This window comes from Pinus tabuliformis, chromosome 7, assembly GCF_031772625.1.
Source record: "Pinus tabuliformis cultivar Carrire ecotype Pingquan chromosome 7, CPIR1, whole genome shotgun sequence".
In the NCBI taxonomy this organism is placed as follows: Eukaryota; Viridiplantae; Streptophyta; class Pinopsida; order Pinales; family Pinaceae; genus Pinus; species Pinus tabuliformis.
The window spans coordinates 1,944,412,797-1,944,439,256 of NC_142293.1; positions in this window are offsets into that span (position 1 = coordinate 1,944,412,797).

Here is a 26,460-nt window from a genome sequence, read left to right on the forward strand (position 1 = left end):
AAAAGGTGAATCCTAATCGAATCATCATTTAGGGTGTTTGATGAACACCACAGATGAAATGTCATCACATGATTCGACGGGTCTTCACCCGGATTTCCATTAAATTTAGGAATATCTGACGGACGTTTATGCGGAATCGCTGGCCACCAAGGGGCATAAGCAATTGGATCATTCATAAGCCAGTTTAGATCTGGTAATTCTAGAGTTGCTACAAAGGGCAACTGTTGATTCAGGTTAGGCGAAGCATACCCAGGATAAGATGGAATCGCCTGAGCAATGGGTCTTTGCATACCAGCATAATGTATTTGATGCTAGCAACTTTGACAAGGTTGATGAGCATAACCATTATAATATGGTTGTTGATAACCGCTTTGGAAATGCGGTTGCCCATTACTTACAAAGACTTGTTGTTCAGATCCTTGATATGATTGTTGGAATTGCGGTTGTTGAGATTGAACCAGCCCTGGTTATTGGACCATTTGCTGTTGTCTAATACTGCATGATTGACCAAGATGAGGAGTCATCGTACTTGTTTGAGCCTGAGTCACTCTAGATAAGGAAGCACTAACCTGAGGTTGTGATTGAGTCGTTGAGACAAGAGGTTGTTGTATTGCAACCTGAGAAACTTGGGCTTGGCATACAACATGAAGCGCTTGTACTTGCGATGCAGTCACCATAGCAGGTATAGTGGGAATATTCGACACAGGGAGGACTGGTTGCATTGAATATACAACCCTTGGTCGCTGAGGCAGTATTGGTACCCAACCGCTGGATGTAATTCCAGTTTGACCTGAACTTTGTTGTAAACTCCCACATGGTTGTTCTCCGGGAGGGAACAATGAAAAGGAATATTGCCCTCCATATGGTGGCAATCCAATACTTAAAGGGTATATTGGCCTTTGAAGACACATTGGATCAATTTGTTGAGTTTCAACACAAGAAATACCAGATGATAATCCGGACGAAGAAATAGGAACTAACCATGTCGTCGAAACAGTCTCTGATTGGACTCCGGCTTGTTGTTGATAACTTGCCGGGACAGATGATATACCAGTGAACATCGTTGGAGTACCAGCAGGAGGCTCTGCCACTGCTGCATCAGACAACACAGTTCTGGATGTCGACGGTTGTTCAGACATATCTAGTCTATCCAAAAGATTTCCTACGATTCTACAAGAACTTGCGATAAAGGGAGACTAACTTCGAAGACCAACGAGGGAAAGGTGATGATTATTCCGTTTAAAATAAATTTTAGACGCTTTGACACAACTTGTTTTTTCAGTTTTTAAGAGTTGAGAAAAAACAAAAGATGACTCTAGTTGCCTTCGATTTTTAATGAGCATGAAGTGACAAGTGCTCAGATGGACCTTTTCCGTTAAAGAGTCTGAAAAGGAACGAAAGGGACTGCTTTGGAAATCGAGGTAGAGGGAGTACCAAACCAATTGCAAAACTGCAGAATACTTTTTACGGTACGACAGTCAATCTTCCCGAATGATATGTTCAGTGCATTGCGATCGATAGGGCGACAGACACGGCTTCCTATGGATAAAGGATTTAAGCCTATTGGGGTCTCCCAAAATATACTCGACGGTACGTGCGAGCACAAGTCCGTACTGGCACTTATCGTCTCAAAGTGGAGGAATCACCCAACCATCAGTGAGAACAACAGTTACCAGGCTTTACGACGCCGGAATACGTCTCTAGCCTAGACTTCTAAATGTTGTGCGTTAAGTTCCAAAGCGTTGTTAGATTCATTGAATTTATTTTAAGTTGATCTTATTTATGAAGTTTGCCTTTCGGGTTCACCACGAGATGTAGATGTAATTCCTAAAATGCAATCTAAGATTATAAACAACTTTTTATCTTCTTTATGCAATGAAAATCCCAGCTACTAGGGAAAAGAAAGACAGAATCTTTTCACAAAGAGCAAAGAGCACACTGTAAATGCACTTTCTTAAATCAATCCAAACAGACTGTCTATATGCAAATGCACATGCATGTATTTGTTTTCGACTTTCTTAGTCTATGGATGCTAAAAAGAAAGTTGATGTACAAATCTGAATTTCTTTTCAAGCGACAAATATAAACAAGCTTCTTTTCGAAATAAAAAATAGAGACGATTACGACACCTTACGATTTTGAAATGAATACTTGTTTTTGACACTGGAAAATTACAAATTCAGACCAAAAGAAATAGTAACAGGATAATCGACCATCAACAGCAATCAAACTTTCTCCTATGATCGAAATCGACACTTGCGACAGATTCACATCAAAGGACGACAGTACGACTATGCTACTTTTGCAAAGGAGAACTATAAATGACTCAACAAACACACAAAAACATCTACAGTTCTTTTGTACAAAGGAGGCGGAATAACAGCAAGGAAAATGGGTTTCAAACAGACATATACTAATCACAGGCAGCAAGATTCAGGAATAGAAATGGAAAGAATGAACCACAAAAGCCACATCTACACAGAGCTAGTCTGATCAGCGCACATGTAACACAGAGAATCTGAAATGCAGCGCAGGTTGTCCACTCGGGAAGTGCGCTGAAATTCAGAATCCCTGAACAATACCTGTGTTGGGCCAGAAACGAGACTCTGTTCGGGTTCCGGGTCACAGTTTGCAGTTCAGTTCTTGGGTTTTGGCTGAGTAAAAAGCAATCAGTAATGCAACAATCAGGGGTAGATCTAAGGAGGATCTAAGAGCTATCACAAGGGAAATCAGATAGTTTGTGAATCAGTTGTTTAAATCATAAACAGATCCAGTAGATGGATTGAAGTAGCAGTTGTCTACTTTGCATTTGTTATGGCAAATGCAGTTCGAATGCTACTTGTAAGTTTATGAAACAAACAACAAAGAATGATAAACAAACAAACTAATTAGTTCCCCAGCGGAGTCGCCATTTTGTTACAGGGAAAAGTGTCTATTTAGAACTACTCTATCCCACTAAGGTGTGACAGCTGCCTTAGAAACAAACAGAGAAAAGCTACTTATGTTTTTCCTTTATGAATTATAGATAAAGAGGAATAGAAAGACTAACCTCTGTCTTGCGCTAATCCTTTGATTCGATCCCTCTCTTCTTTGATAGTCTCCAGCTACCTGCTCCCTTGCACGCTCAGCTTCAAAAAGTACCTGTAGGATCACAGAAGCATAACACTATACAAATACATGGATCTATATTCATAAGCAATTTAGGATCAGATGTAAATTGACCATACAAATGTAACAAGCATCAATGATACAAAATCATGGAGGAAAACTCAAATAGCTTTTATTGATAAACAAGAAAAGATCTAGGAGGAGTTACAACCAGTTGTTCCGACCCAGCATCAACCTCCCAGCAAAGAAGCCCCTCTTCACCTCAAACAAAGCTTAGATCACCCAACAATCTGATGTTTGTCTCTAGAAACCAACAACAATTCCTTACAATATGCAAAATTCCAGCCTCCAACCTCTGGATCTTTGGGATGAGAGATCTATATATAGATATTTGCAGAGGTGTGAGTCAGCTCTGGGTTTTTTATTATTGTCTTCTCTCTGATAGTTCTTGATGCCACTTGGAGATCTCATTGATCTCTTACTCATCCTTGGGTGATTCTAAGAGGCAAGTGTCCCAGGAGAAGTTTCTGGAAGATTCCATGATCATCCACCTCGCAAACTGTCTCCGCCACTTGTATTTTCTCGTCCATCGCACCCCATAGAAGGGATTTTTGAAATGCAACGCACTTCCCATGTGTACAAGGTGCAATGCATCGCACTCTGGCCATGGAGCAAGTGCAATGATCCAGTTTTGACCAGTTCTGAGTAGTTTTTCATGGAGAACTTCTGGGAGAAGCTGTAATCAGTTGACCTTGTTCTTTTAGGGGTTGGAACAACACCTTTAGGGACTTAGGAGCCCTTAGTTTATGGACATTTATGCTTGGGGTTGTAGGGCACAAAAATGTCTATAACACTAGGAAAAAGTGACACTTGGAGGAAAGTTTCGAAAACAACTTTGCATGTAACCTCCAACTGCTAAAAATAGCTCCCTGAGTCATGGGATGCCTTTTTCATGTTTCCTTTTGCTATTACGGGAAAAAGCAAGCCATGCATGCAAGTCAGGTTTCCTCGGTCTCGAGCGGAATTGGGCAACCCAACTGTTCATGCATGAATCTGCTCAACTGTTGGAAAGAAATGCGCGTTTCTGGCTCGGAGCTGGGCTAGGTTCCCAGGAGATTTGCATAATTTCTAGGCAGAGCAGCTGAATGCTGCCCAGATTTGTGCATTTTGGGTTGTGCAACCCTACTGGGGAAAATTGTGCAATTCTAGAGTCGAGTAGGATGCCAGACCGGATTGCGCAATTTCTTGAGGGAAGCTTGGTTACCCTCCAAAAAATGCACAATTTCTTGGGGGAGCTTCTCAACCTGCAGCTAGACCAATTCCAAATGAACAACCTGTGAGGGGAAGGCATCAAGTTGTGATCGATAGGCTACCTTTGTGCAAGAATAACACTGAAGCTTGTGTACTTAACGAAGCAAGACGAGGTGTTGTGAAAATTTGGTAGGGAGGCTCCAAAACGAAGCTAAGGAAAAATTTTGGAGGGTGGTTGTAGCCCCTACAACACACATATTGATCCGTTATAGGAATCCTCCTTCGAGATGTGGAATCTGATTATTGAATTCTTGAAATGATTTTTCATGTCTGAATCTATCCAAGCGATCAAGTTATCGCTCAACAACATTGTCAGCTTTGGAAGATTCAAGAAAGATTATATCTCTAGATACAAAAACTTTTTATTAACTTCCTCTTAGAGATAGTATGCATTGGAGTAATTTGAATACCCCAAGAAGATATACTTACAACTTCTTTCACCAAGTTTATTTCTATGTACATTTGGTATCAAGGCATAACAGGTGGAACCAAAGACCCTGAGATGCTTTACAGAAGGAATGTGGTCATACCACATTTCATAAGGAGTCTTGTTTCTAATAACATTATATGGACATCTATTCTTTACATATACAACACATAGAACTGCATCAGCCCAAAAAATCAATTTTATATTCTTGAAAAATACCATGGAACATACCATATTTAAGATTTTCCTATTCATTCTTTTAGCTATTATGTTCAGTTGGGGATTATAAGGCATAGTTGTTTGAAGTTTGATCCCATGTTGGCGAAGACAATTTTCAAATTCATTTGAAGTGTAGTATTTTCCATTATTACTGCGAATAGAGGCAATATGAGATTGTGCATCATTTTTAATCCATGTATGAAAGTTCTTGAATGTTTGAAAAACATCAGATTTGTTCTTCAATAAATAAACCCAACAAATTCTGGTGTAGTCATCAATAAATGTCATCATATATTTATTTCCATTTACATAAGGAATAGGAATTGGAACACATAAATATGAATGAATGAGTTCAAGTTTTCTATGTGCTTTGGAATGTGAATCATGAAAAGATTGTTTGCTATGCTTTCCTAGAATGCAAGCATCACATTGCTTAAGTTTCCTAGGAATTGTAGGAAAACCAGTAACACCATTTTTCTTCAACAAGTGAAGGTTGTCTTAGTTCAAGTGTCCAAATCTAGCATTCCATAATAGACTTGACGGAAATGTACCTTCATCATAATGAGAACTGTATGAGAAATTTTGTGTACGAGCAGAGGTACCTTGCAGCTTGAGAAGTCTTTATTCTTCTATCCCCGTCATGACAAGTGAGTGGTCTGATGCTTTTCTCAACTCAACCTTGACATCAAACATATGAATGGAGCGTCCTTGCTATCAGATGTGGACTAAGGAAAACAAGTTTCTCCTCAGTTGTGGGAGATATAAAACATCATGCAGAAGAAATTCTAGAAGACCAGGCAATTTGAGCCTGATTGTGCCAAGCCCTAATCGCTTGAGTTTTGATTTGTCTGCAAAGTATACTGCTCCATCAACACTGTTAGTAAATTCTTCAAAAAAATCTTTTCTAAAAGTCATGTGGCAAGTTGCTTCTAAATCTTGTAGTTGTGGGCTCGATGCCTTGAATTGGCTCAAACAATGGCTCAATGCCGCAATGAGAGCAGGCCGCAAGAGAGGACAATTGGTGCTCTGATGGCTTGCTCAGAAAATGGCTCATTCGCAAGCGAAAGTTATCACCACAGAGAGCAAGGAAACTCCAAATTGAAAAGGGCTCAACTTTGGAAATAGTGGTCAATGTGCACAGTTCAGAGCTAGGGGTTTGATAGTAGTTTTGCCAAGGATAGCGGTTCGGATTTGCGTACATAAATCAAGCCAAACAGGCTTAAAAAAAAGTATAACACACTCAAGGTAGAGATAATTCAACATTCTGTCCAAACACACAGAAATTCGGGATAGAAGGACAATATGTAGCAAAGAATGGGAGAGAAAATAGGAATTACAGGCAGAAAAAAACTAAAATTAGGGGTTGGCTCTAATACCATGTCAGGCCAGGAGGTAATTCCTCAAATGAATTGTATTTATTCATTAATATTACTCATGGTTATATACATGAGGGAGTGACTCTTGGGCTTCACCTCTCGATGACTCTTCATTTTCCATTATTTACTATTTACATTATTTATAAGTGTTCACCCAATCCTAATGATTAGGTGTTAATAGAGATTAATATTCCATTTTATGTGAAATTAAAATTTCAGATAGCTTTTAAATCCAAACAGTGCGCTTAAACAAATCGCACCGATGCGTTTAAAAAATAACAACATCGAGGTGTTCAAATAATACCCGCGCTGGTTTCTTGCATTCTGATAAAAAAAAAAAAAAACAAAAAAAAAAACAAAAAACAAAAAAACAAAAAACAAAAAACAAAAACAAAAACAAAAAAAAAAAAAAACAAAACAAAAAACAAAACAAAAAACAAAACAAAAAACAAAAAACAAAAAACAAAAAACAAAAAACAAAAAACAAAAAACAAAACAAAAAAAAAACAAAACTAAACAAAACAAAAGATATTATCATATTAGTGCTCTTATACAAAAACATGCCAATGCGTTTAAAAAAATAAATAGCACCGCTACGCACCTATTTCTGTATTTTAAAAAATAAAAATGAATTCAACCAACTTGATAATCTTATAACAATTAAAGCATTGATGCTTTTAAATAGAAACCAAAGCATTACAGTAAAAAATTAATCGCATCGTTTCGGGATTTTGAAAAAAAAAAGTGTATCATGTTGGTGCGTTGCAAAAATTTGGCGCCCCGAAAATTTCGGTGCACTTGTTTTATAAATGCAACGGTGTGCTTGACTATCGAATGCACCGATGTGTGGAGAAATCGAGAAAAAAAAAACACAAAAACAAAAAAACAAAAAACAAAAAACAAAAACAAGAACAAAACAAACAAACAAACAAAAAACGATCGACACTTGATTTTTCAAAATCTAATTTCATAGAGTCTTTTAAATAGTAAAAAGTCATTCACCATTTCATTATTTACCCAAAATTTCAAGCGATCATTGCAAGAGAGACATAATAGGAGCAATTTGCAACAACATAATTCTTTGGAGCAACGAAACTATTCAAAAGGTCAGAAGTTGAAAGATATGGTGATTCACTCAAAAACCCACATAGTATAAATTTTAAATCTTATTGTTTATTTTACTAATAAAAATGTTGACAATTTATGTTAGGGTTTAATTAAAAGAGAGATCATTTGAAAGAGAGACATATTGAGAGCACTGTAGAGTTGCAAAATATTTTGGATTCGCCGAAAGATCAAAAGTTGAAAGGTATGGTGATTCACTCAAAACCCTATATAACAAAATTTTTAAATTTTATTGTTAAAATATTTTACAATTTCTATTAGATTTATTCACAATTCAAGAAGAAAAATAACTATATTTGTGTGTGTGTGTGTGTGTGTGTGTGAAAACCTGTATAATAAAAAATTTACTATAGATTTTACTAGTAAACATTTTTACAATCTCTTTTCCTATTTAAATTAATTAAAATTCAAAAAAAAATAAAATAAAATTCAATACTTACCTTAAACCCTTGCTTCTTCCTGCAAAATTTCAACTTAGTTTTAACTTCCTCAACCACTTCAAATTTAGGTTTTTCAATTTAGGCATTTTACATTTAATGGGTTTGTGTACTAACTATATATAGGGTGTTTCACATGTAAAGTAGGTTTGACATGTAAAGTAGGGGAATCACTTATTGAATTAAATCCAAACCCTGTCGGCTCTCTTTTTTGTTTTTAAAAATGGTTATATGTTCCACAGTGCACCATATGTAACATAACGCATCGATACTTCCTGTTTAATACAACACACCGGTATATTATAATACTTTCAATTTTGTCTAGACTATTCATCATTGCTCACGGTGTAATATAATTTATCAGTACACCTCTTCCAAATAGCACCGTTAAATCATTGTAGTGCATTTATCCTTACCAATCACACCATCATAATTTAAAACTATTTAAAAAAAATAATTTTCCATGACGGTGTTAACAATTAAACACCTGGTGCATCTAATGTTATAAATTCACCGTTGTGTTGATGTAGATAAGCGCACCAGTTACTAGAGCTTTTTTGGAGGAAAATTATTTGATTTATTTTTAAAATATATTTAATGGCTTTTGTATTGAATGGTACAAGTTGTAAATTGATAAAAAAAAATGTCTCGGGAGGTCTCAAGTAAACAAAATATTGTTCAACAGAATGATAGCACATAAAAAAAAACAGAGAAGACAAATTCTTTGTAAATTCTTTACAAAATAAATATGTTTGAACTATACGTAAATTTAACTAATATGTATTGGTTGGTGTGTTTCATACAGAGCCATAAAATGAACAAGGTCGATAATATTATTTCTAATCTAAGTGTAGAAGAGCGTAAAAGCTTGATAGAAAAATTATAGAATGATGAATCAGGTGAATGAAAAAATACTATTCAATATGAGTTTTTTTTTTTGAAATTTCATTAATAATATACTAAACTCCCTAATCGGGGTGTGATCTAATTATATAGAAGAAAGAATTGAAAGAAAATGAAGGGGAGAAAGAGCGGCGTATGGAGGCCTCGTACTCCTCACACGATCGGCAGGGTAGTATTGCTGGCAATTTGCATGCGCATAAGTTATTACGAAGGAGAAGGTGGTAGGGTTATAAATTGTTGGGAAATCCTAAATGGTGTTGCTTTGTCGAGGTTCTATAGCTCTCAGAAAGGCATAGAGACCTTGATGGTTGGATAAATGAGTGGAAGATGTCAGCAAGAGGTAGAGGCTACCATGGATCGTCACCCACATCCAGAGGAATCGGCTCCTTCGGAGGTCTTCTCCTACGGGTATGTTCCTATGGTGTTTTATATCTTGTAATCCCCTAAGTCCTGTCTATGTCTGTTGTTTCTGATGGAGAAGTCTGGCCATGATATCCAACATTAATGAGATACCAACCCATGAAAGGAGGAAGGAAATTATGGTTATGTATGGCGAATTGTCTGTGGATCTGTCTATTATTTCTATATACTTCAATATTTTACTTTTGCGTATGGGAATGTATTTAGAGGCTCTGGTATGGAATTTCACTAGATTTATTCGTTGGCTTGCCTGTGAACGTGCTTATGCCGATAGTTTGAGGATTTTATTGAATATGTTCTAGAATTTGAACATGGCCCTCCTTTCTTTGTTTAAATATTTTGGTTCTCGTTGTCCTGAGGAGACTGGGATGGTCATTATCCACTCTATAAGTCATATTCACTGCTATACCCCTATCACTGGGTGGGTTGGTAAAATTATATCTCATAGCTATCTGTTTGTATTCCTGACTACTCCTATAGGTCGTTTAGTGTGGAAACAATTATGGATTGTTAAGCCGGTCACCAACTGTGTGTCAACCTCTGTCACGCCCAGGCTTGGGTTTAACCATCTCAGTAGTCGTTTGTGCATCTGTTTGATTGTTAAAATCATGGTTTGCACTTCATCTACCACCAAATCGTCGTACTAGAGGAGGTTGTTGCCGCGGTAGAGGGAATGGGAAGCACCATAGGGCCATTCAACCCTAATCTCGACCTTTGAGAAATCATGGTCGTTAAACCACCTCTAGCCTCATACATGATGCAACTCAGGTTTGTGAAATTGGCAGTCCAAAATAGGTTCATTAACTAATCTTAGGATGGGAAGCAAAATTGAACCAGCAGGTGGAAGAATCGGATGTGGATTTGGGTGATTAGTAGGATCTAGCTCCAAACCCGGGTCACTTCTGTGGAATGTCCACCCAATCTAAAAAAATTGTTTACATCTATTAGATAATGAAGAACCTCGTAGACAATTCCTTGGTTGCCCCTCTAGGTGAATGTACTCAGACTAAATATGGATATGCTAAAATTAAAAAGGACCTGTAGCAGATCCAGTTTCAACTACAACTATAAAATGGATGACTTAGTTGCATTGAGAGCCACATCCCATGCATTCCCCAGTCAAAACTTCCAGGTTCCAGTGTGAAGGATCTGACCCCAGTGGATTCTTCTGAAGATTAGTGGATTAGATGTTTCAATTTTGACTTATATTTTTCCATATGCATTGTTTACAGTTTCTAGTTTCAGACTTTAGATATTTAGCATATAGTAGGAAACATGACATTCAAACATATATAGATTTGCTTGACAATCTCAAACTCTTTTAGTTTTGAATGGCATATAATGCAATTAGGTGACCAACAGATCTGGTTTACCGTCGGGAAGGTTGAGGCCACCTAATAATTAGATCTATGTTTGCAACTTGCCTTTTAAGAAAAGTAATAGAAAAGGTCCTACCAAGCTTACAAAAAATAAATAATATACTTAAGAATATTATATAACATGTTCCAGGCAATCTATTAATTCATATATATTTAATGTTCTATAAGGAGCAATAACGAAGGAAAAGTTCAATGTCGTTCTAAGAAAAGAAAAATTATAGAACGTGTAAATGACAATAAATTGGTCCTTAGCTCATCTAGATTGGTGTTGGATTTTAATGAAAGGGGGATTTTTTTTATAGAACTATAAGGAACCTAATGGAACAAACGTATATACGTACTTTCCATTTACAATACAAAAATCAATCCAATGATTCTAAGAACCAAATTATATCTAAACTATATGAAGCATTTCCATGGTAATGGTCAATGAGACATGTCAGACTTGTAATAGAAAAAACATACAACAATAAAAAAGAATCATTCAAAAGATAATATTCCTAATTATAAAAAATGATTTTCTAGAATTATTTGCACATATTACTATAAAACATTAATTTATTAATATCGATTTTGTTATATTTAGTTTTCATATATCATTATAAAAACAATTTATTACTTTTTTCATGAAGATTATGAAAATCCCAAATGATCAATGCACTGATAATGAAACATGACAGTAGGAATGTCCAAAAAAGTGTATAAGGAGATTGTCAAAGAAATGCACATAATTACATCACAGGAGAAGCCATCTCAACAACAATGTGCTTCAAATGTATGTAATCATGATTGAATTTGTACAGATAAAAAAAATAATTTAGCTTTAAAAATTCATTTTCAAGTATTTTCTTACAAAAAAGAAAACAAGATGGAACTCATTTAACACATAAAATAGGATGCCATGGAAGAAAATGATTGATTTCAAAGTTTGTGAGTAATTGTTAATATTTCCTTATAACAACTCAAGGTTTCATTTTTGTATATTTTAAGTTGTTTTATAGCAACCATCCTTGAATGTCTTCAAATAGGTGCTAACATACAAAGAAGAGCCATCAGAATAATTGATTGACATTGGGTTAAATAAAGGTTGTGAGTATATGTTTGCATATAAAAAATTAATTGTGGAATTTTTAAGTATCTATGTTGTTTTACTTCTCTGAGTTTATAATTAATAGAACAAAAAATTCCTTTATATTAAATCTATGATTTATAATTGGGTTTAAAACATGCAGGAAACAAAGTATGGAACTACGCTAGCAGAAGACTTGTTGCAACAAGGCATGGGACTTGGTTTTGAAACCATAAGCGCAATTTATGAGTCACTTGTTGCTATGGTACATTTTTATTCGATTTACATTGATGCATATAATTTATTTCCGATTTTCATTATTCTCACCAGTGTAGATAGACTCATTACATTTTATTTTCATGTTTGCAGATGGAACTGCAAGATCAAGAAGACAAAAATAATCGATGCAATCAACGAAACATTTATCTAAATAACTCAAGTCATGTAAGTAGCTCAAGCACTAACAACAATTCCAATGAAGAATGATGATCTATTTGGATATCAATGAAACATGTGTTTTTTGAAATAATTGCCTCTGAAAATCAAACATTTTGTTTAATGTAATGGACATAGTGTCCCAATTGAAAGACAAGGGGTTACCAATAAAAATCCCATTTTGTATGACAAAGAGCCTCTTATTGATATATAATAAAATTCATTTTCATTTATTCTATTGTGTTGTCCATTGTCGATGTGAAATGTTACACTGTTGATTAAATATATGGATGATTAAATATTATAATGAAGAGATGTTAAATCTGATAATATAACAAATTAATCCAAACATCATATACAAATGCGCTAATCAAATTTTAATTTATATGAATATTGTTATAAGATAAATGTCTATTTTTCAATGAATAACAAATTTCAAAAATTACAATAATTTCACTGTCACAAGTCGATGTCTCCAAAAAAGAGAAAATCTCATTCAAAAAATCTGTATGTCTATAACATAAAAATGCACCAGTGCATTATGTTATATAAAATCAATGTGATGACATTTTTTCATGACTGATGTCTTTTTAGAAAATGATAACATTGATGTGTTTATCTCTTCAAGCATCAACGTTGTTTGAGATTAACACCTCAGTGCATTATAATTCTTAACGCACTAGTGATTTCATATAAATAACACCCAAGATCTACAAAATATTATTTCCATCCCAATGCATTATGAAAACTAACAGTACTAGTCCTTTTGTATAACTAATGCACCAGGGAATTTGTACAAACGATATGCATCGGTGCTGCAAGTTAAAAAAAGCACTGACACAACAATTAGTTTTTTCACGCCCCAGTGTCGTTCCTTACAAGAATGCCCCAAGGCCTTTTTTTATCTATTAGCACTAGTGTTGTGTATATTAAGCACTAGTGTGCTTTGCATTCAATGCCTCAGTTCTTTTAGTTATGTATGTCACTTGGTGCTTTTATGTATGTAGCATTTGGTTCTACTTTCTCCATTAAGCGCACAAAAAAAACATCCTCTAAAACCTCCGACCACCCAATATTTTTTAGTTGTGATGAATTTTTGTTAAAACCTCCGCTAAATCATCCACTATCACAAACGAATGCTTTAGCGTATGTTTTTTTGACAATTTTTGTCAATTTTATAACACTAAAAACCTCTGTTATAACTTCCGCTAGAAGGTTTTTTGCCTTGTAGTGCACCCCTCCCCACATGGGCACTCATAAAGTAAATTAGATTCGGCTGAAGTGATGGTATCCAAATCTAAAACATCTCCTTGTTGGATAATTCTAGACACTAGTGGTGAAAAAAGTTTACATAAATTTCTAATGAATCAAACCCCGACCCTATGAGAGCTAATGTAACCAAAACTTTAAAATTAACCATTAATATTTTAATTTTGTTTTATTCATAAAATTACAAACATATTTTTGTGATTAAAAAGTTATAATATGCATATCATATTAAAATAAATTTTAATAATAACGATACATATTCATAACCATGAAATTTTAGAATATATAATTAATAAACATATAAAAACTTAATAAATTTATTTAATGAACATATAATTTATTTTGCACAAAAACAAGTAGATTTTGTATTAAAATTCATGCTTGAACGTAGTAGTTACTCAGGAAATGGGTTAGAATATGTTATCCATCATGTGAGTCCCTTTGACCAACTTCAACTAATGGCACTTTTACAAAAAAAACTAAGAAACCAACCTCCTCCCAATAGGAGCAAGGAAGGAAAAGTTCCAAAACCAAGTCTCCTGATATTTATTCCTATCATTTCATGGAGCAGGAGTAAATTCTAACAAATTTCTTAGACAAGAAAATGTAGAAACATAACATTTCTAAGAATAACCGGTAGACAACCCACCGTTGGACCCACAAGGTGCAAGAGAGTCCTAAGGATTGGAGTTATTTTTACTATGAGATTTCCTAATTCTTATAACTAGAGGGGAAGAACAATGAATTTTAATTGCTTCTTCGTAGGAAGGGGAAGAGGAGGAGGGTGGGTACTTCTTCTCGGTCCCCTTACTAGATTTTTCTACATCCAGTGTTGAAGGAGCCATCGAAGAGTCTCAATCTGGGTCACTTTCATTTTTCAAATTGGGAGGGACATGATTTGGCACTAACATATTGTTTTGGGTCTCAAAATTCTCATCTTTTTCCTCAGGGGCATTAAGGGCTTCAAAACTATTACTATAGAGGGGTTGATACTGAGAATCATCCTTATATTTCTGTTGTCGCTTATTTCCTTGTTTCTTGTGTTCCATTTTCACTAGAGTGCATCCTTAATTATTTTATTCTTGCTTCTCTTTAGGAGGAGGTGGTTTTGGAGAGCTAAAGAGACCGAAACTTTTGGACAACTTTTCACAAAGTGTCCATACTCTTTTGTTTATTGCCATTAATCTTGTCACATGTAAAGTAGAATAAAAAGTGATGCCAATGATCAAAGTATTGTTGATCCTCTTAATAAGAAAACATCATAATTTTACTCCCTTTGACATCCATCTATCACTCAAAATTAGGACATCCCCTATGGGTGGAAATGATGAAATTTTCAAGCCATAAATTGTTCTTTCCATTAATAGAGAGCCACCTGTAGGTGCAATCTCAAAGCGGTTCTTGTATACAATAAAGAGGGTCCATATAAAATGGTGGAGCATTTTTCCCAAAATGAAAGTTGTATATCCATCTTCAAACATTTGGGATGCCTTTAGAGTATCCAAAAAACATGACCTATCCTAGTCGTTGTCGATAACATAATGCTATATACATAAACAAAATTGTTGATATTAAAAAGATATGTTCACTTATTCGAGGGGAATATATGGATAAAGTTGAGCATCCCTTCATTGTTTTCTTGGAATTTTGCTGACCTAACCCAGTGCCAATCCTCTATTGGAAAGTTGGTTAACTTTTTAGTTTCTATTCTTGTAAACATGTGAGAAAGAAAAATGAAAGAAACTCTTCAATTTGCAAGTGATATTTTGATATAGAGGGAGAAGAGTGTGATTTTTTATTTTTTCTTTTCCAATCATCCAGTTTATCATAGTCATATAATCTTCGTAGATGTTGATGTCATTGATTTCTAGAAATTCAACTAGTTTTAGAAGAACTTTTAGTCTAAATAATTCAGTAAAATTGCTTATTACCAATCCAATGCTACATGAAAAAGAGTAAAAGCATGTATCTGATATATGAGGGTGTCCTCCTAATCCATCAATGGAAGGGTTTGTTGGGATGTGTTAGGACTCAGAAATGTCATATTTTCATCCACCTTTTTCCTTACATTTCATCATACCATTAACCTGTTATCATATCACTTTCATACATACATTTGGGTTTCACCTTCTTATTTTCCATTTTATTCATTTTTGTATTATAAGTGAATTTATGATTAATTATTAGAAAATGTACATATTTTTATATATCTCAAGAATATGTGAGTTTTGTGATGTGTAGGATTAATATCTCCTCCACCATATCAAAGAGATAATTATGCAAGCCTTTTTCTACGGAGAAAATCATGGAGGCATATCTTATCCTAAGGAGAAAATCATGGAGGCATATCTTTTTCTAAAGAGAAAATCATGGAGGCATATCTTATCCTAAGGAGAAAATCATGGAGACATATCTTATCCAAGATATGTGAGAGATTTGTGGGATCATGTTTGAGAGATTTGGGCGATGATATGTTGTAATAATGGGAAACTAGTTGAGAATGCTTGAGAGAATATTTGATATGTAATTATGGAAAGGTTATCTTCCTCATGTATATAAGAGAGTGTTATCTCTTCATTGGAATAAGAAATAATAGAGAATGGAGATTAACTTTGATTCTTTCATGATTTGTAATTTAGTCATTGTAATATAATTTGACATAGTTTTATTGTTATGAGCTCATATCTGTTGTTTTCCATTCACTTCTTCACATGTTGTATTGCTTTTCTTTTATGCAATTTCCTACTTTCCTAGTTAGTGTTTCAATGCTTTAATTTGATTTCAGTAATTTAGATTAGATTAGATTAGTTCTACTTCAGTCCTGCATATATAGTGCATGTGTCTCGTAAGTCTACGGACCTCGGATTGATAAATTAAATAGTTGGGTGAGTACTACAACGAAATTAAACTAACATAGTTTCACCCAACATTTTGGCGCCGTTGCCGGGGAGGCATGATGGATTGAATTTTAGTTTGATTTTTCTGCAAGTGTGTTTAGACATGTTCCTAACTCTGAGGTGTTAAGGCGGTAAGACATGGGGAACAACCTACGCATCGCATTCGAGATACCGTAACGGGCTCGACCTCTTATGGATCAGGGCATGTAGGGTGTGTTTACATTTATGCAAGTGTGAATTTTAATTTCTGCAAGTGTGTTTGATTTTCTCAATTGTGAAGAGTGTTTGATGAATTCATGGCTCATGGTTATAATTGAAGCATTCGATTACTCAATTAATGAGTAGTCCTTGTAAGAGGGTTTAATTGAGTATTGAATTCAAGATTATTTCTGTGGTCCTTTTGTTTTTTCAATTTTTAGTGTGTTGATTTTTATTTGCTTTTCTCTTTCAACATGGTTTTATAATGAGTGTCAGCTTTGAACTACTCACTCAGATCCTTGCAGAAGTCGGGATCTCCTCTTCCCTGGAAAAGGAGATCTTGACAAAAATTGAAAGTTCAACTACTCCCCAAGAAATAAATGAAGATTCAACATCTGAAGAATCCTGCGTATCTGATGGCGAACAACCATTCGAACAGGAGGTCGAGGAAGAAGAGCAACAGATCGGAGAAGAAGAACAGGAGTTACAGCATGATCTGAGTGAGAGAAACTGTGCATATCAAAGCTTCATCGAACAATGGTTCCAGGTAAGTATTAGATTAGATTCATCTTTTTATTTTTTAGTTGATTTGCAGTTACAGCAACTAGACTCATTCACTGTCAAATATTTTCATCCATCATTCGAAAACTTGCTACTGAATCTATTGTTGTTACTGCTGCGTGAATGGTTTCATTGGAAGTTTAACTACACGTAATTAATTTGTAAATTCTAATTAGTATAGAGTAGGTAGGCTTTTAGATTTAGCTTTTGCTTTCATTTTCAGTTTTGCTTAGAATAAGTATGCTCTCCTCCTGCGTCTTTGTACGATCTCGAGGATCAGAAAATAGGTTTCAGTTTTGCTTAGAATAAGTATGCTCTCCTCCTGCATCTTTGTACGATCTTGAGGATCAGAAAATAGGGATGATTTAGGCAACCAATTTCAGGAATAAATAAATGTTTTGAAATATGCTTCATCAAAAATATCTTTCAATATGCAAATCTTTGTGTCCATTTGATTAAAAATAAATAAAAATATTAAAACTAACCATTTTTGTTAATTTCATTTTGTAGACTGTTAATAATAAAAATAACAAAATAAAAAATAAAAACTAAATAAATAATTGTTTTTTTAATGCATCCCCACTCAAATCCGCCATTGATGTAGTCCTTTCTCCTCTGTAACACCCCTTCCCACCTTTTGACTCGCTTTTATTTGTCTTCACACTGACATCTCTTCCTCGCAATTCGATCTACCAACAGCTGACTCGCTTTTCTTTATCTGCACAAACACATATTCCTAAATCTTCACCTCTGAAACTTCAAACCCATAAATGAGGGAAAGCTGCAAATGAAGCAGAGCAAACACAATTTACATCCCAGTATCCGCTTTGGATAACCAAATTAAAGGCACGGTGGCTCCGACGCCTTGCTAATCCAGTTGTTGTTCATCGGTAGCCGGGGAGTGCCACGATTGTTTACACCATACCCCCCCTCACACACCCAGAGCATTCTGCATCGACGGCCTTCTGTCTATCAAAAGGAACCTTCCATTTGGCAGCAGCTAACTCAAACCTCCTTTGCTACTCTTTGCTTCTCAGCTGCAACAACTTTCGTTGCCTCATTAGCTAAATGTTCATCAAGACTAGTAGAAACTCCTTTTCCCAGCACTAATTGTCCATAAAAACTGTTTTCAACCTCTGATCGACCCACTATTTTAATTTTATTCATTCTTTCTGAGCCCAACTTTTCCGCTATACACCTGGCATCATCTTCTCCATTCCTACTATAGGAAGCTAATATTACAAGCGGTATTCCAGCCCCAAGTGCATCATCTAAAAACTTCATAATTCCAGCACGCAAAGCTAGATTGCCACTTAATCCCGTAGTGCACGATGCTTTTCCCGTATAACGTTTTTCAAAAATGGTTCTTTCTCATCCTTTTCGCATCTCCCCCTCCTTTCCTGACTAGATCCATATAAACTGGCTTTGTCCAATTTGCACAATCTAATCCTAATTTCTGAAAAGCTACATTTAAGGCATGACGATTGCTGGAGCGGTTCACATCAGCAAGAACCCCTTCTACTTCGAGGAGAATAGCAATCTCCGGCTTCGTCGTCGTCATCCGCAGGGAATCCTGGCACTTAGCATTCAAATTTCTCCAGCAGCGTCTCTTCATCTTCCTCTTATGACATGATTGTGGCCCAATTACTGAGCTTAAATGCATCTAGTTTAATTCCCAAAAATGAGAACGAAAGGCCCGCATGGCCAGCCCTGACTTCGTTTGCATGACTTCGATGTGTGCATTTACCCCATCCAAACTGCAGCTAAACTGCTCGATCAACTCCATGTTCGAATCGCTATTTTTGTCATACCAATAGGAGGAGATAACAATTTTATTTTGCAGTTATTAATCCAAGAATGGAGGCCAGCGCTGAATGGAGGGATTCTTTCTGCTCCCTATGATCCCATAACCCCTAAATCCTAACAGTGAGGCCATTAACGATTTTTGTGAGTTCAAAAAGATTCACTGAATCACTTATTAAAGCTCTGTTTCAGGAATGGCGACAGCAGGAGAGGTTTCAACCTTCTGATACTGCTATTCGCCGTCCAGTTTCCCGATCGGTACATTCGACAGAATGAAGAAAATGGCAGAACATGATGCTTTTCGCGATAGGAAGAACCTGGCTTTGCCCTATGAAAACACTGATGCAACGGGACCAATTTACACTCCGTTGAGAGCGCTTAGCATAAGACTTCTCTTGTACCGCAAAATCTTGAGACTGAGATTCAAATTGTTACCCTCACTGCTCGACCTCTGAGCTGATCTCTCTGATATGGCGTCCAAGTCTTGGATGGGTGTATCCAATGGTTGATTCTTGTCAAAATGTTGCATTTCGACTGTTCGATGGCACTGATATCGGCCCCAAAAAAAAATATACGCCCCTGCCACCATCGTTGCTTCTCTTAAGGAGAGCAGATGCAGATGCACAATTCTATAAAGCTTCATCATAACGTTTGTTTTGATCCAGGAAATTTATATTGCATGTGCCGTGATGGAGCCTTATCAAAGCGCAACTGGTGTTATAAATTTCGGATTCGATTTTCATTCTGCGACTGATCGATGGGATGCCCATTTCCGGGTAACAATTTAACACTAGTTATTTATTGGGTTCAAGCGTGCAGTCTTAGCTTGTAAATATTGTCTGATATTTTGTGTACAGAGCATTGTGATGTTGAATCATATGACTCTATCTGATGGGTATCCCGTTCTTGGATCATTTCATGCATTGCGACATAATATTCTCTGCGCTGTAGCTTTGGTATTTTATTTTTCACTCATTTTCTTAGTATGGGCAAACCGCTCTCATCTTCCAAGCCACTTGCAATTGATGATTGTCAACGAAATGGAAATATATTTGTGTAACATGGAGAGAAAATCGACCCCGAAAATTTCATTTCCTGTGCAGCTTAGCCGCTACCTGAGAACCTTTGACTGGTTTCTTTTAGCCTCCGAATCCAACAACGATATGGGCAGTGAACAGTTTCAATCAAATAATTAATTTGTTGAGAAGCAAAGGTCTCCGCATTTCACACTTCTTAATTCAATCTCTCCTAACTCATATTATAGATTTGGCATTCAGCCTTCCATTTTACTTTTTGAGTGGAATATGATACTGTCGAGCGCTTCTTTAATCAGAAAACAAGTTTACTGTTTAAAAAATAAATAAATAATAATAATAATAATAAAAAAAAAAAAAAAAAAAAAAAAAAAAAAAAATTGCCCTCATTCATTTACATAACACCAACTACTTTCCCAAAAAGATAAAAAAGTATTTTCAAATGTTTTAAATCAATTTGACTGCAAACCAATAAAAACATTTTAAAAAAAATTGCAAAATCAATGAATACATTGCATAGGGACATGCAATATTTCTAGTTGGGGAGGGAGTCAAAGTATGTTGGATTTTTTTTGTGAATTTATGGGCAAAAGTTAGGATGCATATACTAACAAGTGAAATGAGATTGGTGTTATGTGTAGGACAACGAGAAGCTTATGCAAAAAGCTCAACATTACGATACGACACCTTTTTCATCCACAATTAGTGTAACTTCAAAAAATAAAAAATAAAAAATTTACAAATGGACATTTCATAAATTCTTGAAAATGCGCTAATTTGTTTTTGAGTCACTTCATACAGGGATGATCGATGGAGATGGCACACAACGATGACAATTTTTATGTAGGAATGGTGCTAAGAGTTGAAGACAATCTAGTGCAAAGTGATTTTTCAAAATCACTATGAAACATGCATCATTGGACGCTTGAAGGAACTAATTCTCCACTGCACATATCATGACATTTTCCACTACACAACAATCCTTTTGCGTCATGATTACTTCCCTTTTTCCTTCCAAACGCCTAGACCATCCTTGTGTTGCAGCCCATCTTCCATTTCCTTATCTTTCACGACTTCATGCACGCCTATTTCTCTGAATCGCATACATCCCTTTATCCTTTTCAGTTTATTTTTGTCTTCTGGTTTGCCTTCTGAATAAAACTCGTTCCCTTTCCATGATCACATTACCTTGATTTCCTAGCCATGCTGATTCACATTTCTTGTCCGTGAGTTCTTTCCATTTATAGTCCTACCAAATCTTTTGTACAAACTCGCGTTGACTGATGTGGGATTCCTTAAGGCCCACCTTTCAACAAGTCTTGCCCCATCGACATCAGCACCTTATCTGGGAAATAGACTAGAGTTCATTTTGAGTACCCAGAGGCTTGCATGCCTTAATGGCAAGCTCTCTTGCTGGTGATCATGGGAATACATCAATGTCCCTTGATCATCAGATCTTGCAAGTGGCTCGACCTCGACACATCCATTCGCACTTCGCAAGATGTACTCCGGTACCTTGGCACTCATTGACATCAATGGTGAGTTGCCTTGCATTGGTTAACGGCATACATTAATGGTCGGTAATCCAATGATTTCTATTCATGCTCGACATCGACACATTCATTCGCATGTTTAGAATTGTACCATCGGGTTTGTAGCAGGTGAAGACTATACACTTTTTCATGACTCCCTCAGCAGTTACAGCAGTATGCATTCTGATCTATGAGAGTACCATAGTACCACTTTCAGCTTTTATCTTTTCCATGATTCAGCATCAGCAGTTCAGATTCCTTCATTCTCCAGGATCCAGTTACATCAGTCACATTTTCCCGATCCAGCAGCAGCAACAGCTACATTCCTATTGCATACTTCATCATTCTTGGGTAAGTAGAGGTATGTTGTTTTCTAATCTTTAATCATGCAATTCCTTATATGCTAACTTGAATATTTTGGAAAATTCCCTCACCATGCTACATTTCCTTTCATGCGCCATGTTAAGTTGCATGCGGACATGCAACCAATTCAGTTGAGGGGGGGAGAACTACATTCACTACATATTCACTTCCATGATTCCATTTCTTCACCACTATCACTCCATTTACCATTCACCAACATTTATTTCCCAATGATACTTTGTTGCACTTTGTTTCATACACAATATTGGCATGCTTCATTAATATTACAAAAGGGCTTTCTTATGCACATTATGATTTCCAGTGAGTGTTTACATTATTGAAGAAAAGAGAACAGAAAATGAAATGAATGTTGTTAACACAAGAACCAACATTCTTTGTATTCATGGTTGTCACACAAGAACCAACCATAAGAAAATGTAAATTGTTACTAATGTCTCTCACATATCCTGGAAACATTTAAGACATCATCATGTAAAGCCAAAGTTCAAGATGCCAAATTTTCTTAAAAGATACCCATGCATGGTTGCATGAGGACATGCAACAAGTTCAGTTGGGGAGGATGTTAGGACTCAGAAATGTCATATTTTCATCCACCTTTTTCCTTACATTTCATCATCCCATTAACCTGTTATCATATCACTTTCATACATACATTTGGGTTTCGCCTTCTTATTTTCCATTTTATTCATTTTTGTATTATAAGTGAATTTATGATTAATTATTAGAAAATGTACATATTTTTATATATCTCAAGAATATGTGAGTTTTGTGATGTGTAGGATTAATATCTCCTCCACCATATCAAAGAGATAATTATGCAAGCCTTTTTCTACGGAGAAAATCATGGAGGCATATCTTATCCTAAGGAGAAAATCATGGAGACATATCTTATCCAAGATATGTGAGAGATTTGTGGGATCATGTTTGAGAGATTTGTGCGATGATATCTTGTAATAATGGGAAAATAGTTGAGAATGCTTGAGAGAATATTTGATATGTAATTATGGAAAGGTTATCTTCCTCATGTATATAAGAGAGTGCTCTCTCTTCATTGGAATAAGAAATAATAGAGAATGGAGATTAACTTTGATTCTTTCATGATTTGTAATTTAGTCATTGTAATATAATTTGACATAGTTTTATTGTTATGAGCTCATATCTGTTGTTTGCCATTCACTTCTTCACATGTTGTATTGCTTTTCTTTTATGCAATTTCCTGCTTTCCTAGTTAGTGTTTCAATGCTTTAATTTGATTTCAGTAATTTAGATTAGATTAGATTAGTTCCACTTCAGTCCTGCATATATAGTGCATGTGTCTCGTAAGTCTACGGACCTCGGATTGATAAATTAAATAGTTGGGTAAGTACTACAACGGAATTAAACTAACATAGTTTCACCCAACAGGATGCTCCATCAAAGACTTGCCCAAGGCTTGTCTTTTTGAATGTTTTCCTTAAAGCGATTTTGATGAAAATGAGTGGGAATTTTTTTGGGGAGGGAATCTTATAAGGCAAGGTTGTAGTAGACCACTTTGATGAAGGATTGACCTTGATCTTCAAAAATAACATAGTTCCTGTTAGCCTCCTATTGCAATAGGTTTCATATTTCATGATTGAATGTTTTACATGCCAAATATGTCATCTTTTTATGCTGCAAGGTTCCATATTTGCAAGAAGTTCCATTTTGAAGAATCATACCATTTTTGAAGAGTTTTACAGTTAAGGGAAAGCCAATCAACTTAATCTTGGCTCCCCTAGGTTTAAATTGCTTGTTTTAGAAGATAGAGAATGAATATCTGTCCAAACAGTTCAAGCTTGGCAGATGAGTAGCTAGGTAGAGAAATGAAGGAGCCCAACTGCTTAATCTGGGCCCTTGGAAGAGATAAGGGTACATTTAGATAGGAGGGCAGTCAAAAGAAAAGAAGATAATCAGGGTCTGCAAGTCTAAATGAACCCAACCAAAAAGAAGAAAAAATGCTAGGTAAGTAGGTTGGGTAAGTAGTTTTGTAGTTGCAGAATCAAGCTATGTGATCCATTTCATGTTTTCAAGTGTTATATATATTCAGATCACAATTATGAGGCAGTTTTTCATTTGGAGGAGCTCAAGCGAAGCATGTCTAACTCCCTTTCAACCCCCCCTCAAAGTTTCTTACTAACACCCTGAAGGACCTTGGGATCTGCCCAACCAGTCCTGTTATCACTTCATTTTTGTAAAATACTAAGTCAAGCTTTGACTTTCTTCAATCAAAAGAAGCCACATTTCTTGTGTAAAAATCATTTCTCCGCATTCCATTCACTTCTTTTGTCTAAGTTTCAGTTCACAAACTTAGCCTCTCCCCTACACTTCACCTCACAAATTCATATTAACTCCTAATTCTATTATGTAGCTCTCTAACTACTTTCCCATCCCTATTGTTACAAAAACTATGTAAAAAACCCCAATTATATATTTAATATCACACCTTATAGCATTATAGCTATGTATATATGGTTTTGGGAAATGATAGTCCATCTGGGGCTACTATTAACCCATATGCTTCCTAACCCTGGGATTAATCTAACCTCGGGTTGGATTAATAACCTATACCTACTCCTCTACTCACCAAAACCCTATAATTTTGCCCCTCCGCAATCATTTTCCAAATGTTTAATAGTTTTGGTCAAAAATTAAATTAATTCATACCCGCATAGCACCCCATAACCCATAAAATCCGCATTTCCAAGGTTTTAGACCCCCCTTCGGCGCGTAATTATTTTAATATATAGCGGGCCCCCGTACATTATTGTACCCGCAGCTCACAGTTTCGTCCACCGTCGGATCGGGCCCTCCCCATCCGACGGCTCTCACCGATTTCGGAGCCACCCCGACGTCCGACGGTTAGCCTCCGATAGCGTAGCGGTTTCTCTGTCGTACAGAAGACAGGTGTCCCGTTTTGATTGCATCGGAGCCCCTCTGACACTTACCGCCCTCATACAGAAGGCGGTCCGATAAAACCACAAACCGCCTTCTGTCTCTCCGCCCCTGACGTCAGCGCCACGTCGCCGCTCACATCACCTCCGCGTCAACCCGCCGCTGCTCCGTGTCACTGCCAGCTCATCTGTCAGCATCCCTACCCCACCACCGTGTCCTGTGCCACGTCGTCTCACTGGCGTCACTACCACGTCACCCTGTCGTACTGCCATGTCAGCCGCCACCTATCCTCCGCTGACGTCACTGCCACGTCACCCTGCCATACCCAGGACCCGTCGATGGCATCATGCTGATGTCATCACAAAAAAGGCACAAAGGGCGAGAATCGCGTCAAAGAATGCCTGAAACAAGAAACAGAGGTAGTTTTCGATGCACGATTAGTGCTTAGCACTAATCGCACATCGCTAAGAAAAATTGCTCAAAATGGAGAGCTTCCTATTGCTCGGCTACCTGCAAAACCCAAAAATTCGCAAGAGGCAACGCTGGAAACAGAGAACTAAAGAAAAGCAACAGGCAGAGGGAGTCAGGATATGACTACGGCAATTTTATAAGAAGGTCGAGTATGCATACCGAGAGCAAGATAACAAAGCAGTGACTCAGCGAAGCACCAGGGTAGCAGGCCCAAAAAACGCAAATTAAAAGCCAGCCTCAGCCCAACACAATTATCAAGTTGCATTCCTTTGCCATTATTTGATAGGATTTCTTCATGTATGTTCATATTCAATCGGCCAGTGCCGATAGCATTCTAGAGGCCACGAAAAGCATTTGCAACAGTTATTTTTGCCTTGAAAGGGTAGAAAAGGGGCGATTTGACAGTTTCAAGCATATCAAGGGAGAGAAAGTAGCCCGATTCAAGTGTTAAAGAGTATCAGAGGAAAGATAAAGCCCAGATTCAATTAAAGAGTATCAGTGAAGCAGCAAAGAGTATCAGATCCGCAATATCAAAGCAGGTGAACATTAAAGGCCTCCATCCAAGTCAGGCCATTCAAAGCTCATCAGATCGAGATTAGTGCACATTAAAGCCACCTAAAAGCAGCAGAACCGCCTAAGAGGTGCAGATAAGAGATTAAAGGCACAGTTATTGCAGAAACACTGCACCGAGCCACCAAGGACACCATATTAACTCATTTTGATGCAACTGCCTCCAGCGCAGCTCAAATAGATATCTTCTTGCATTAATTTCAGGACAAGATTAGATTAAAGAACTCATTTCCCTCAGATCTGTTTAAGATCTGCTGTAATAGATATTTTTGGATATTTTCCCTATATAAACCACCCTGATTCATTGTTTAAAGGGTTGGTTGGTTGATAATCCTCATTCTAGACTTGCATTGTATACTTTGAGAGCTCTATAATCAAAGACTACTGGAATGCTTTGGATGAAGAACTGTCTGTTGTGTTATTAATGGATAAAGAGTGACTGTGGAATTCCTGTGCTACTACATGGCTCAATAAGTGTTTTCTTACCTCTGTTTACAGTTTATATATGTTTACGCCACCATTGAGTTACCATCTAAATAGCAAGAAAGAAGAATAGCTTAGGCTTTGCTTGACTACACTCTATGCTCAGTTCTTGTTATTTCTAAATGTTTTCTTCAGAAAT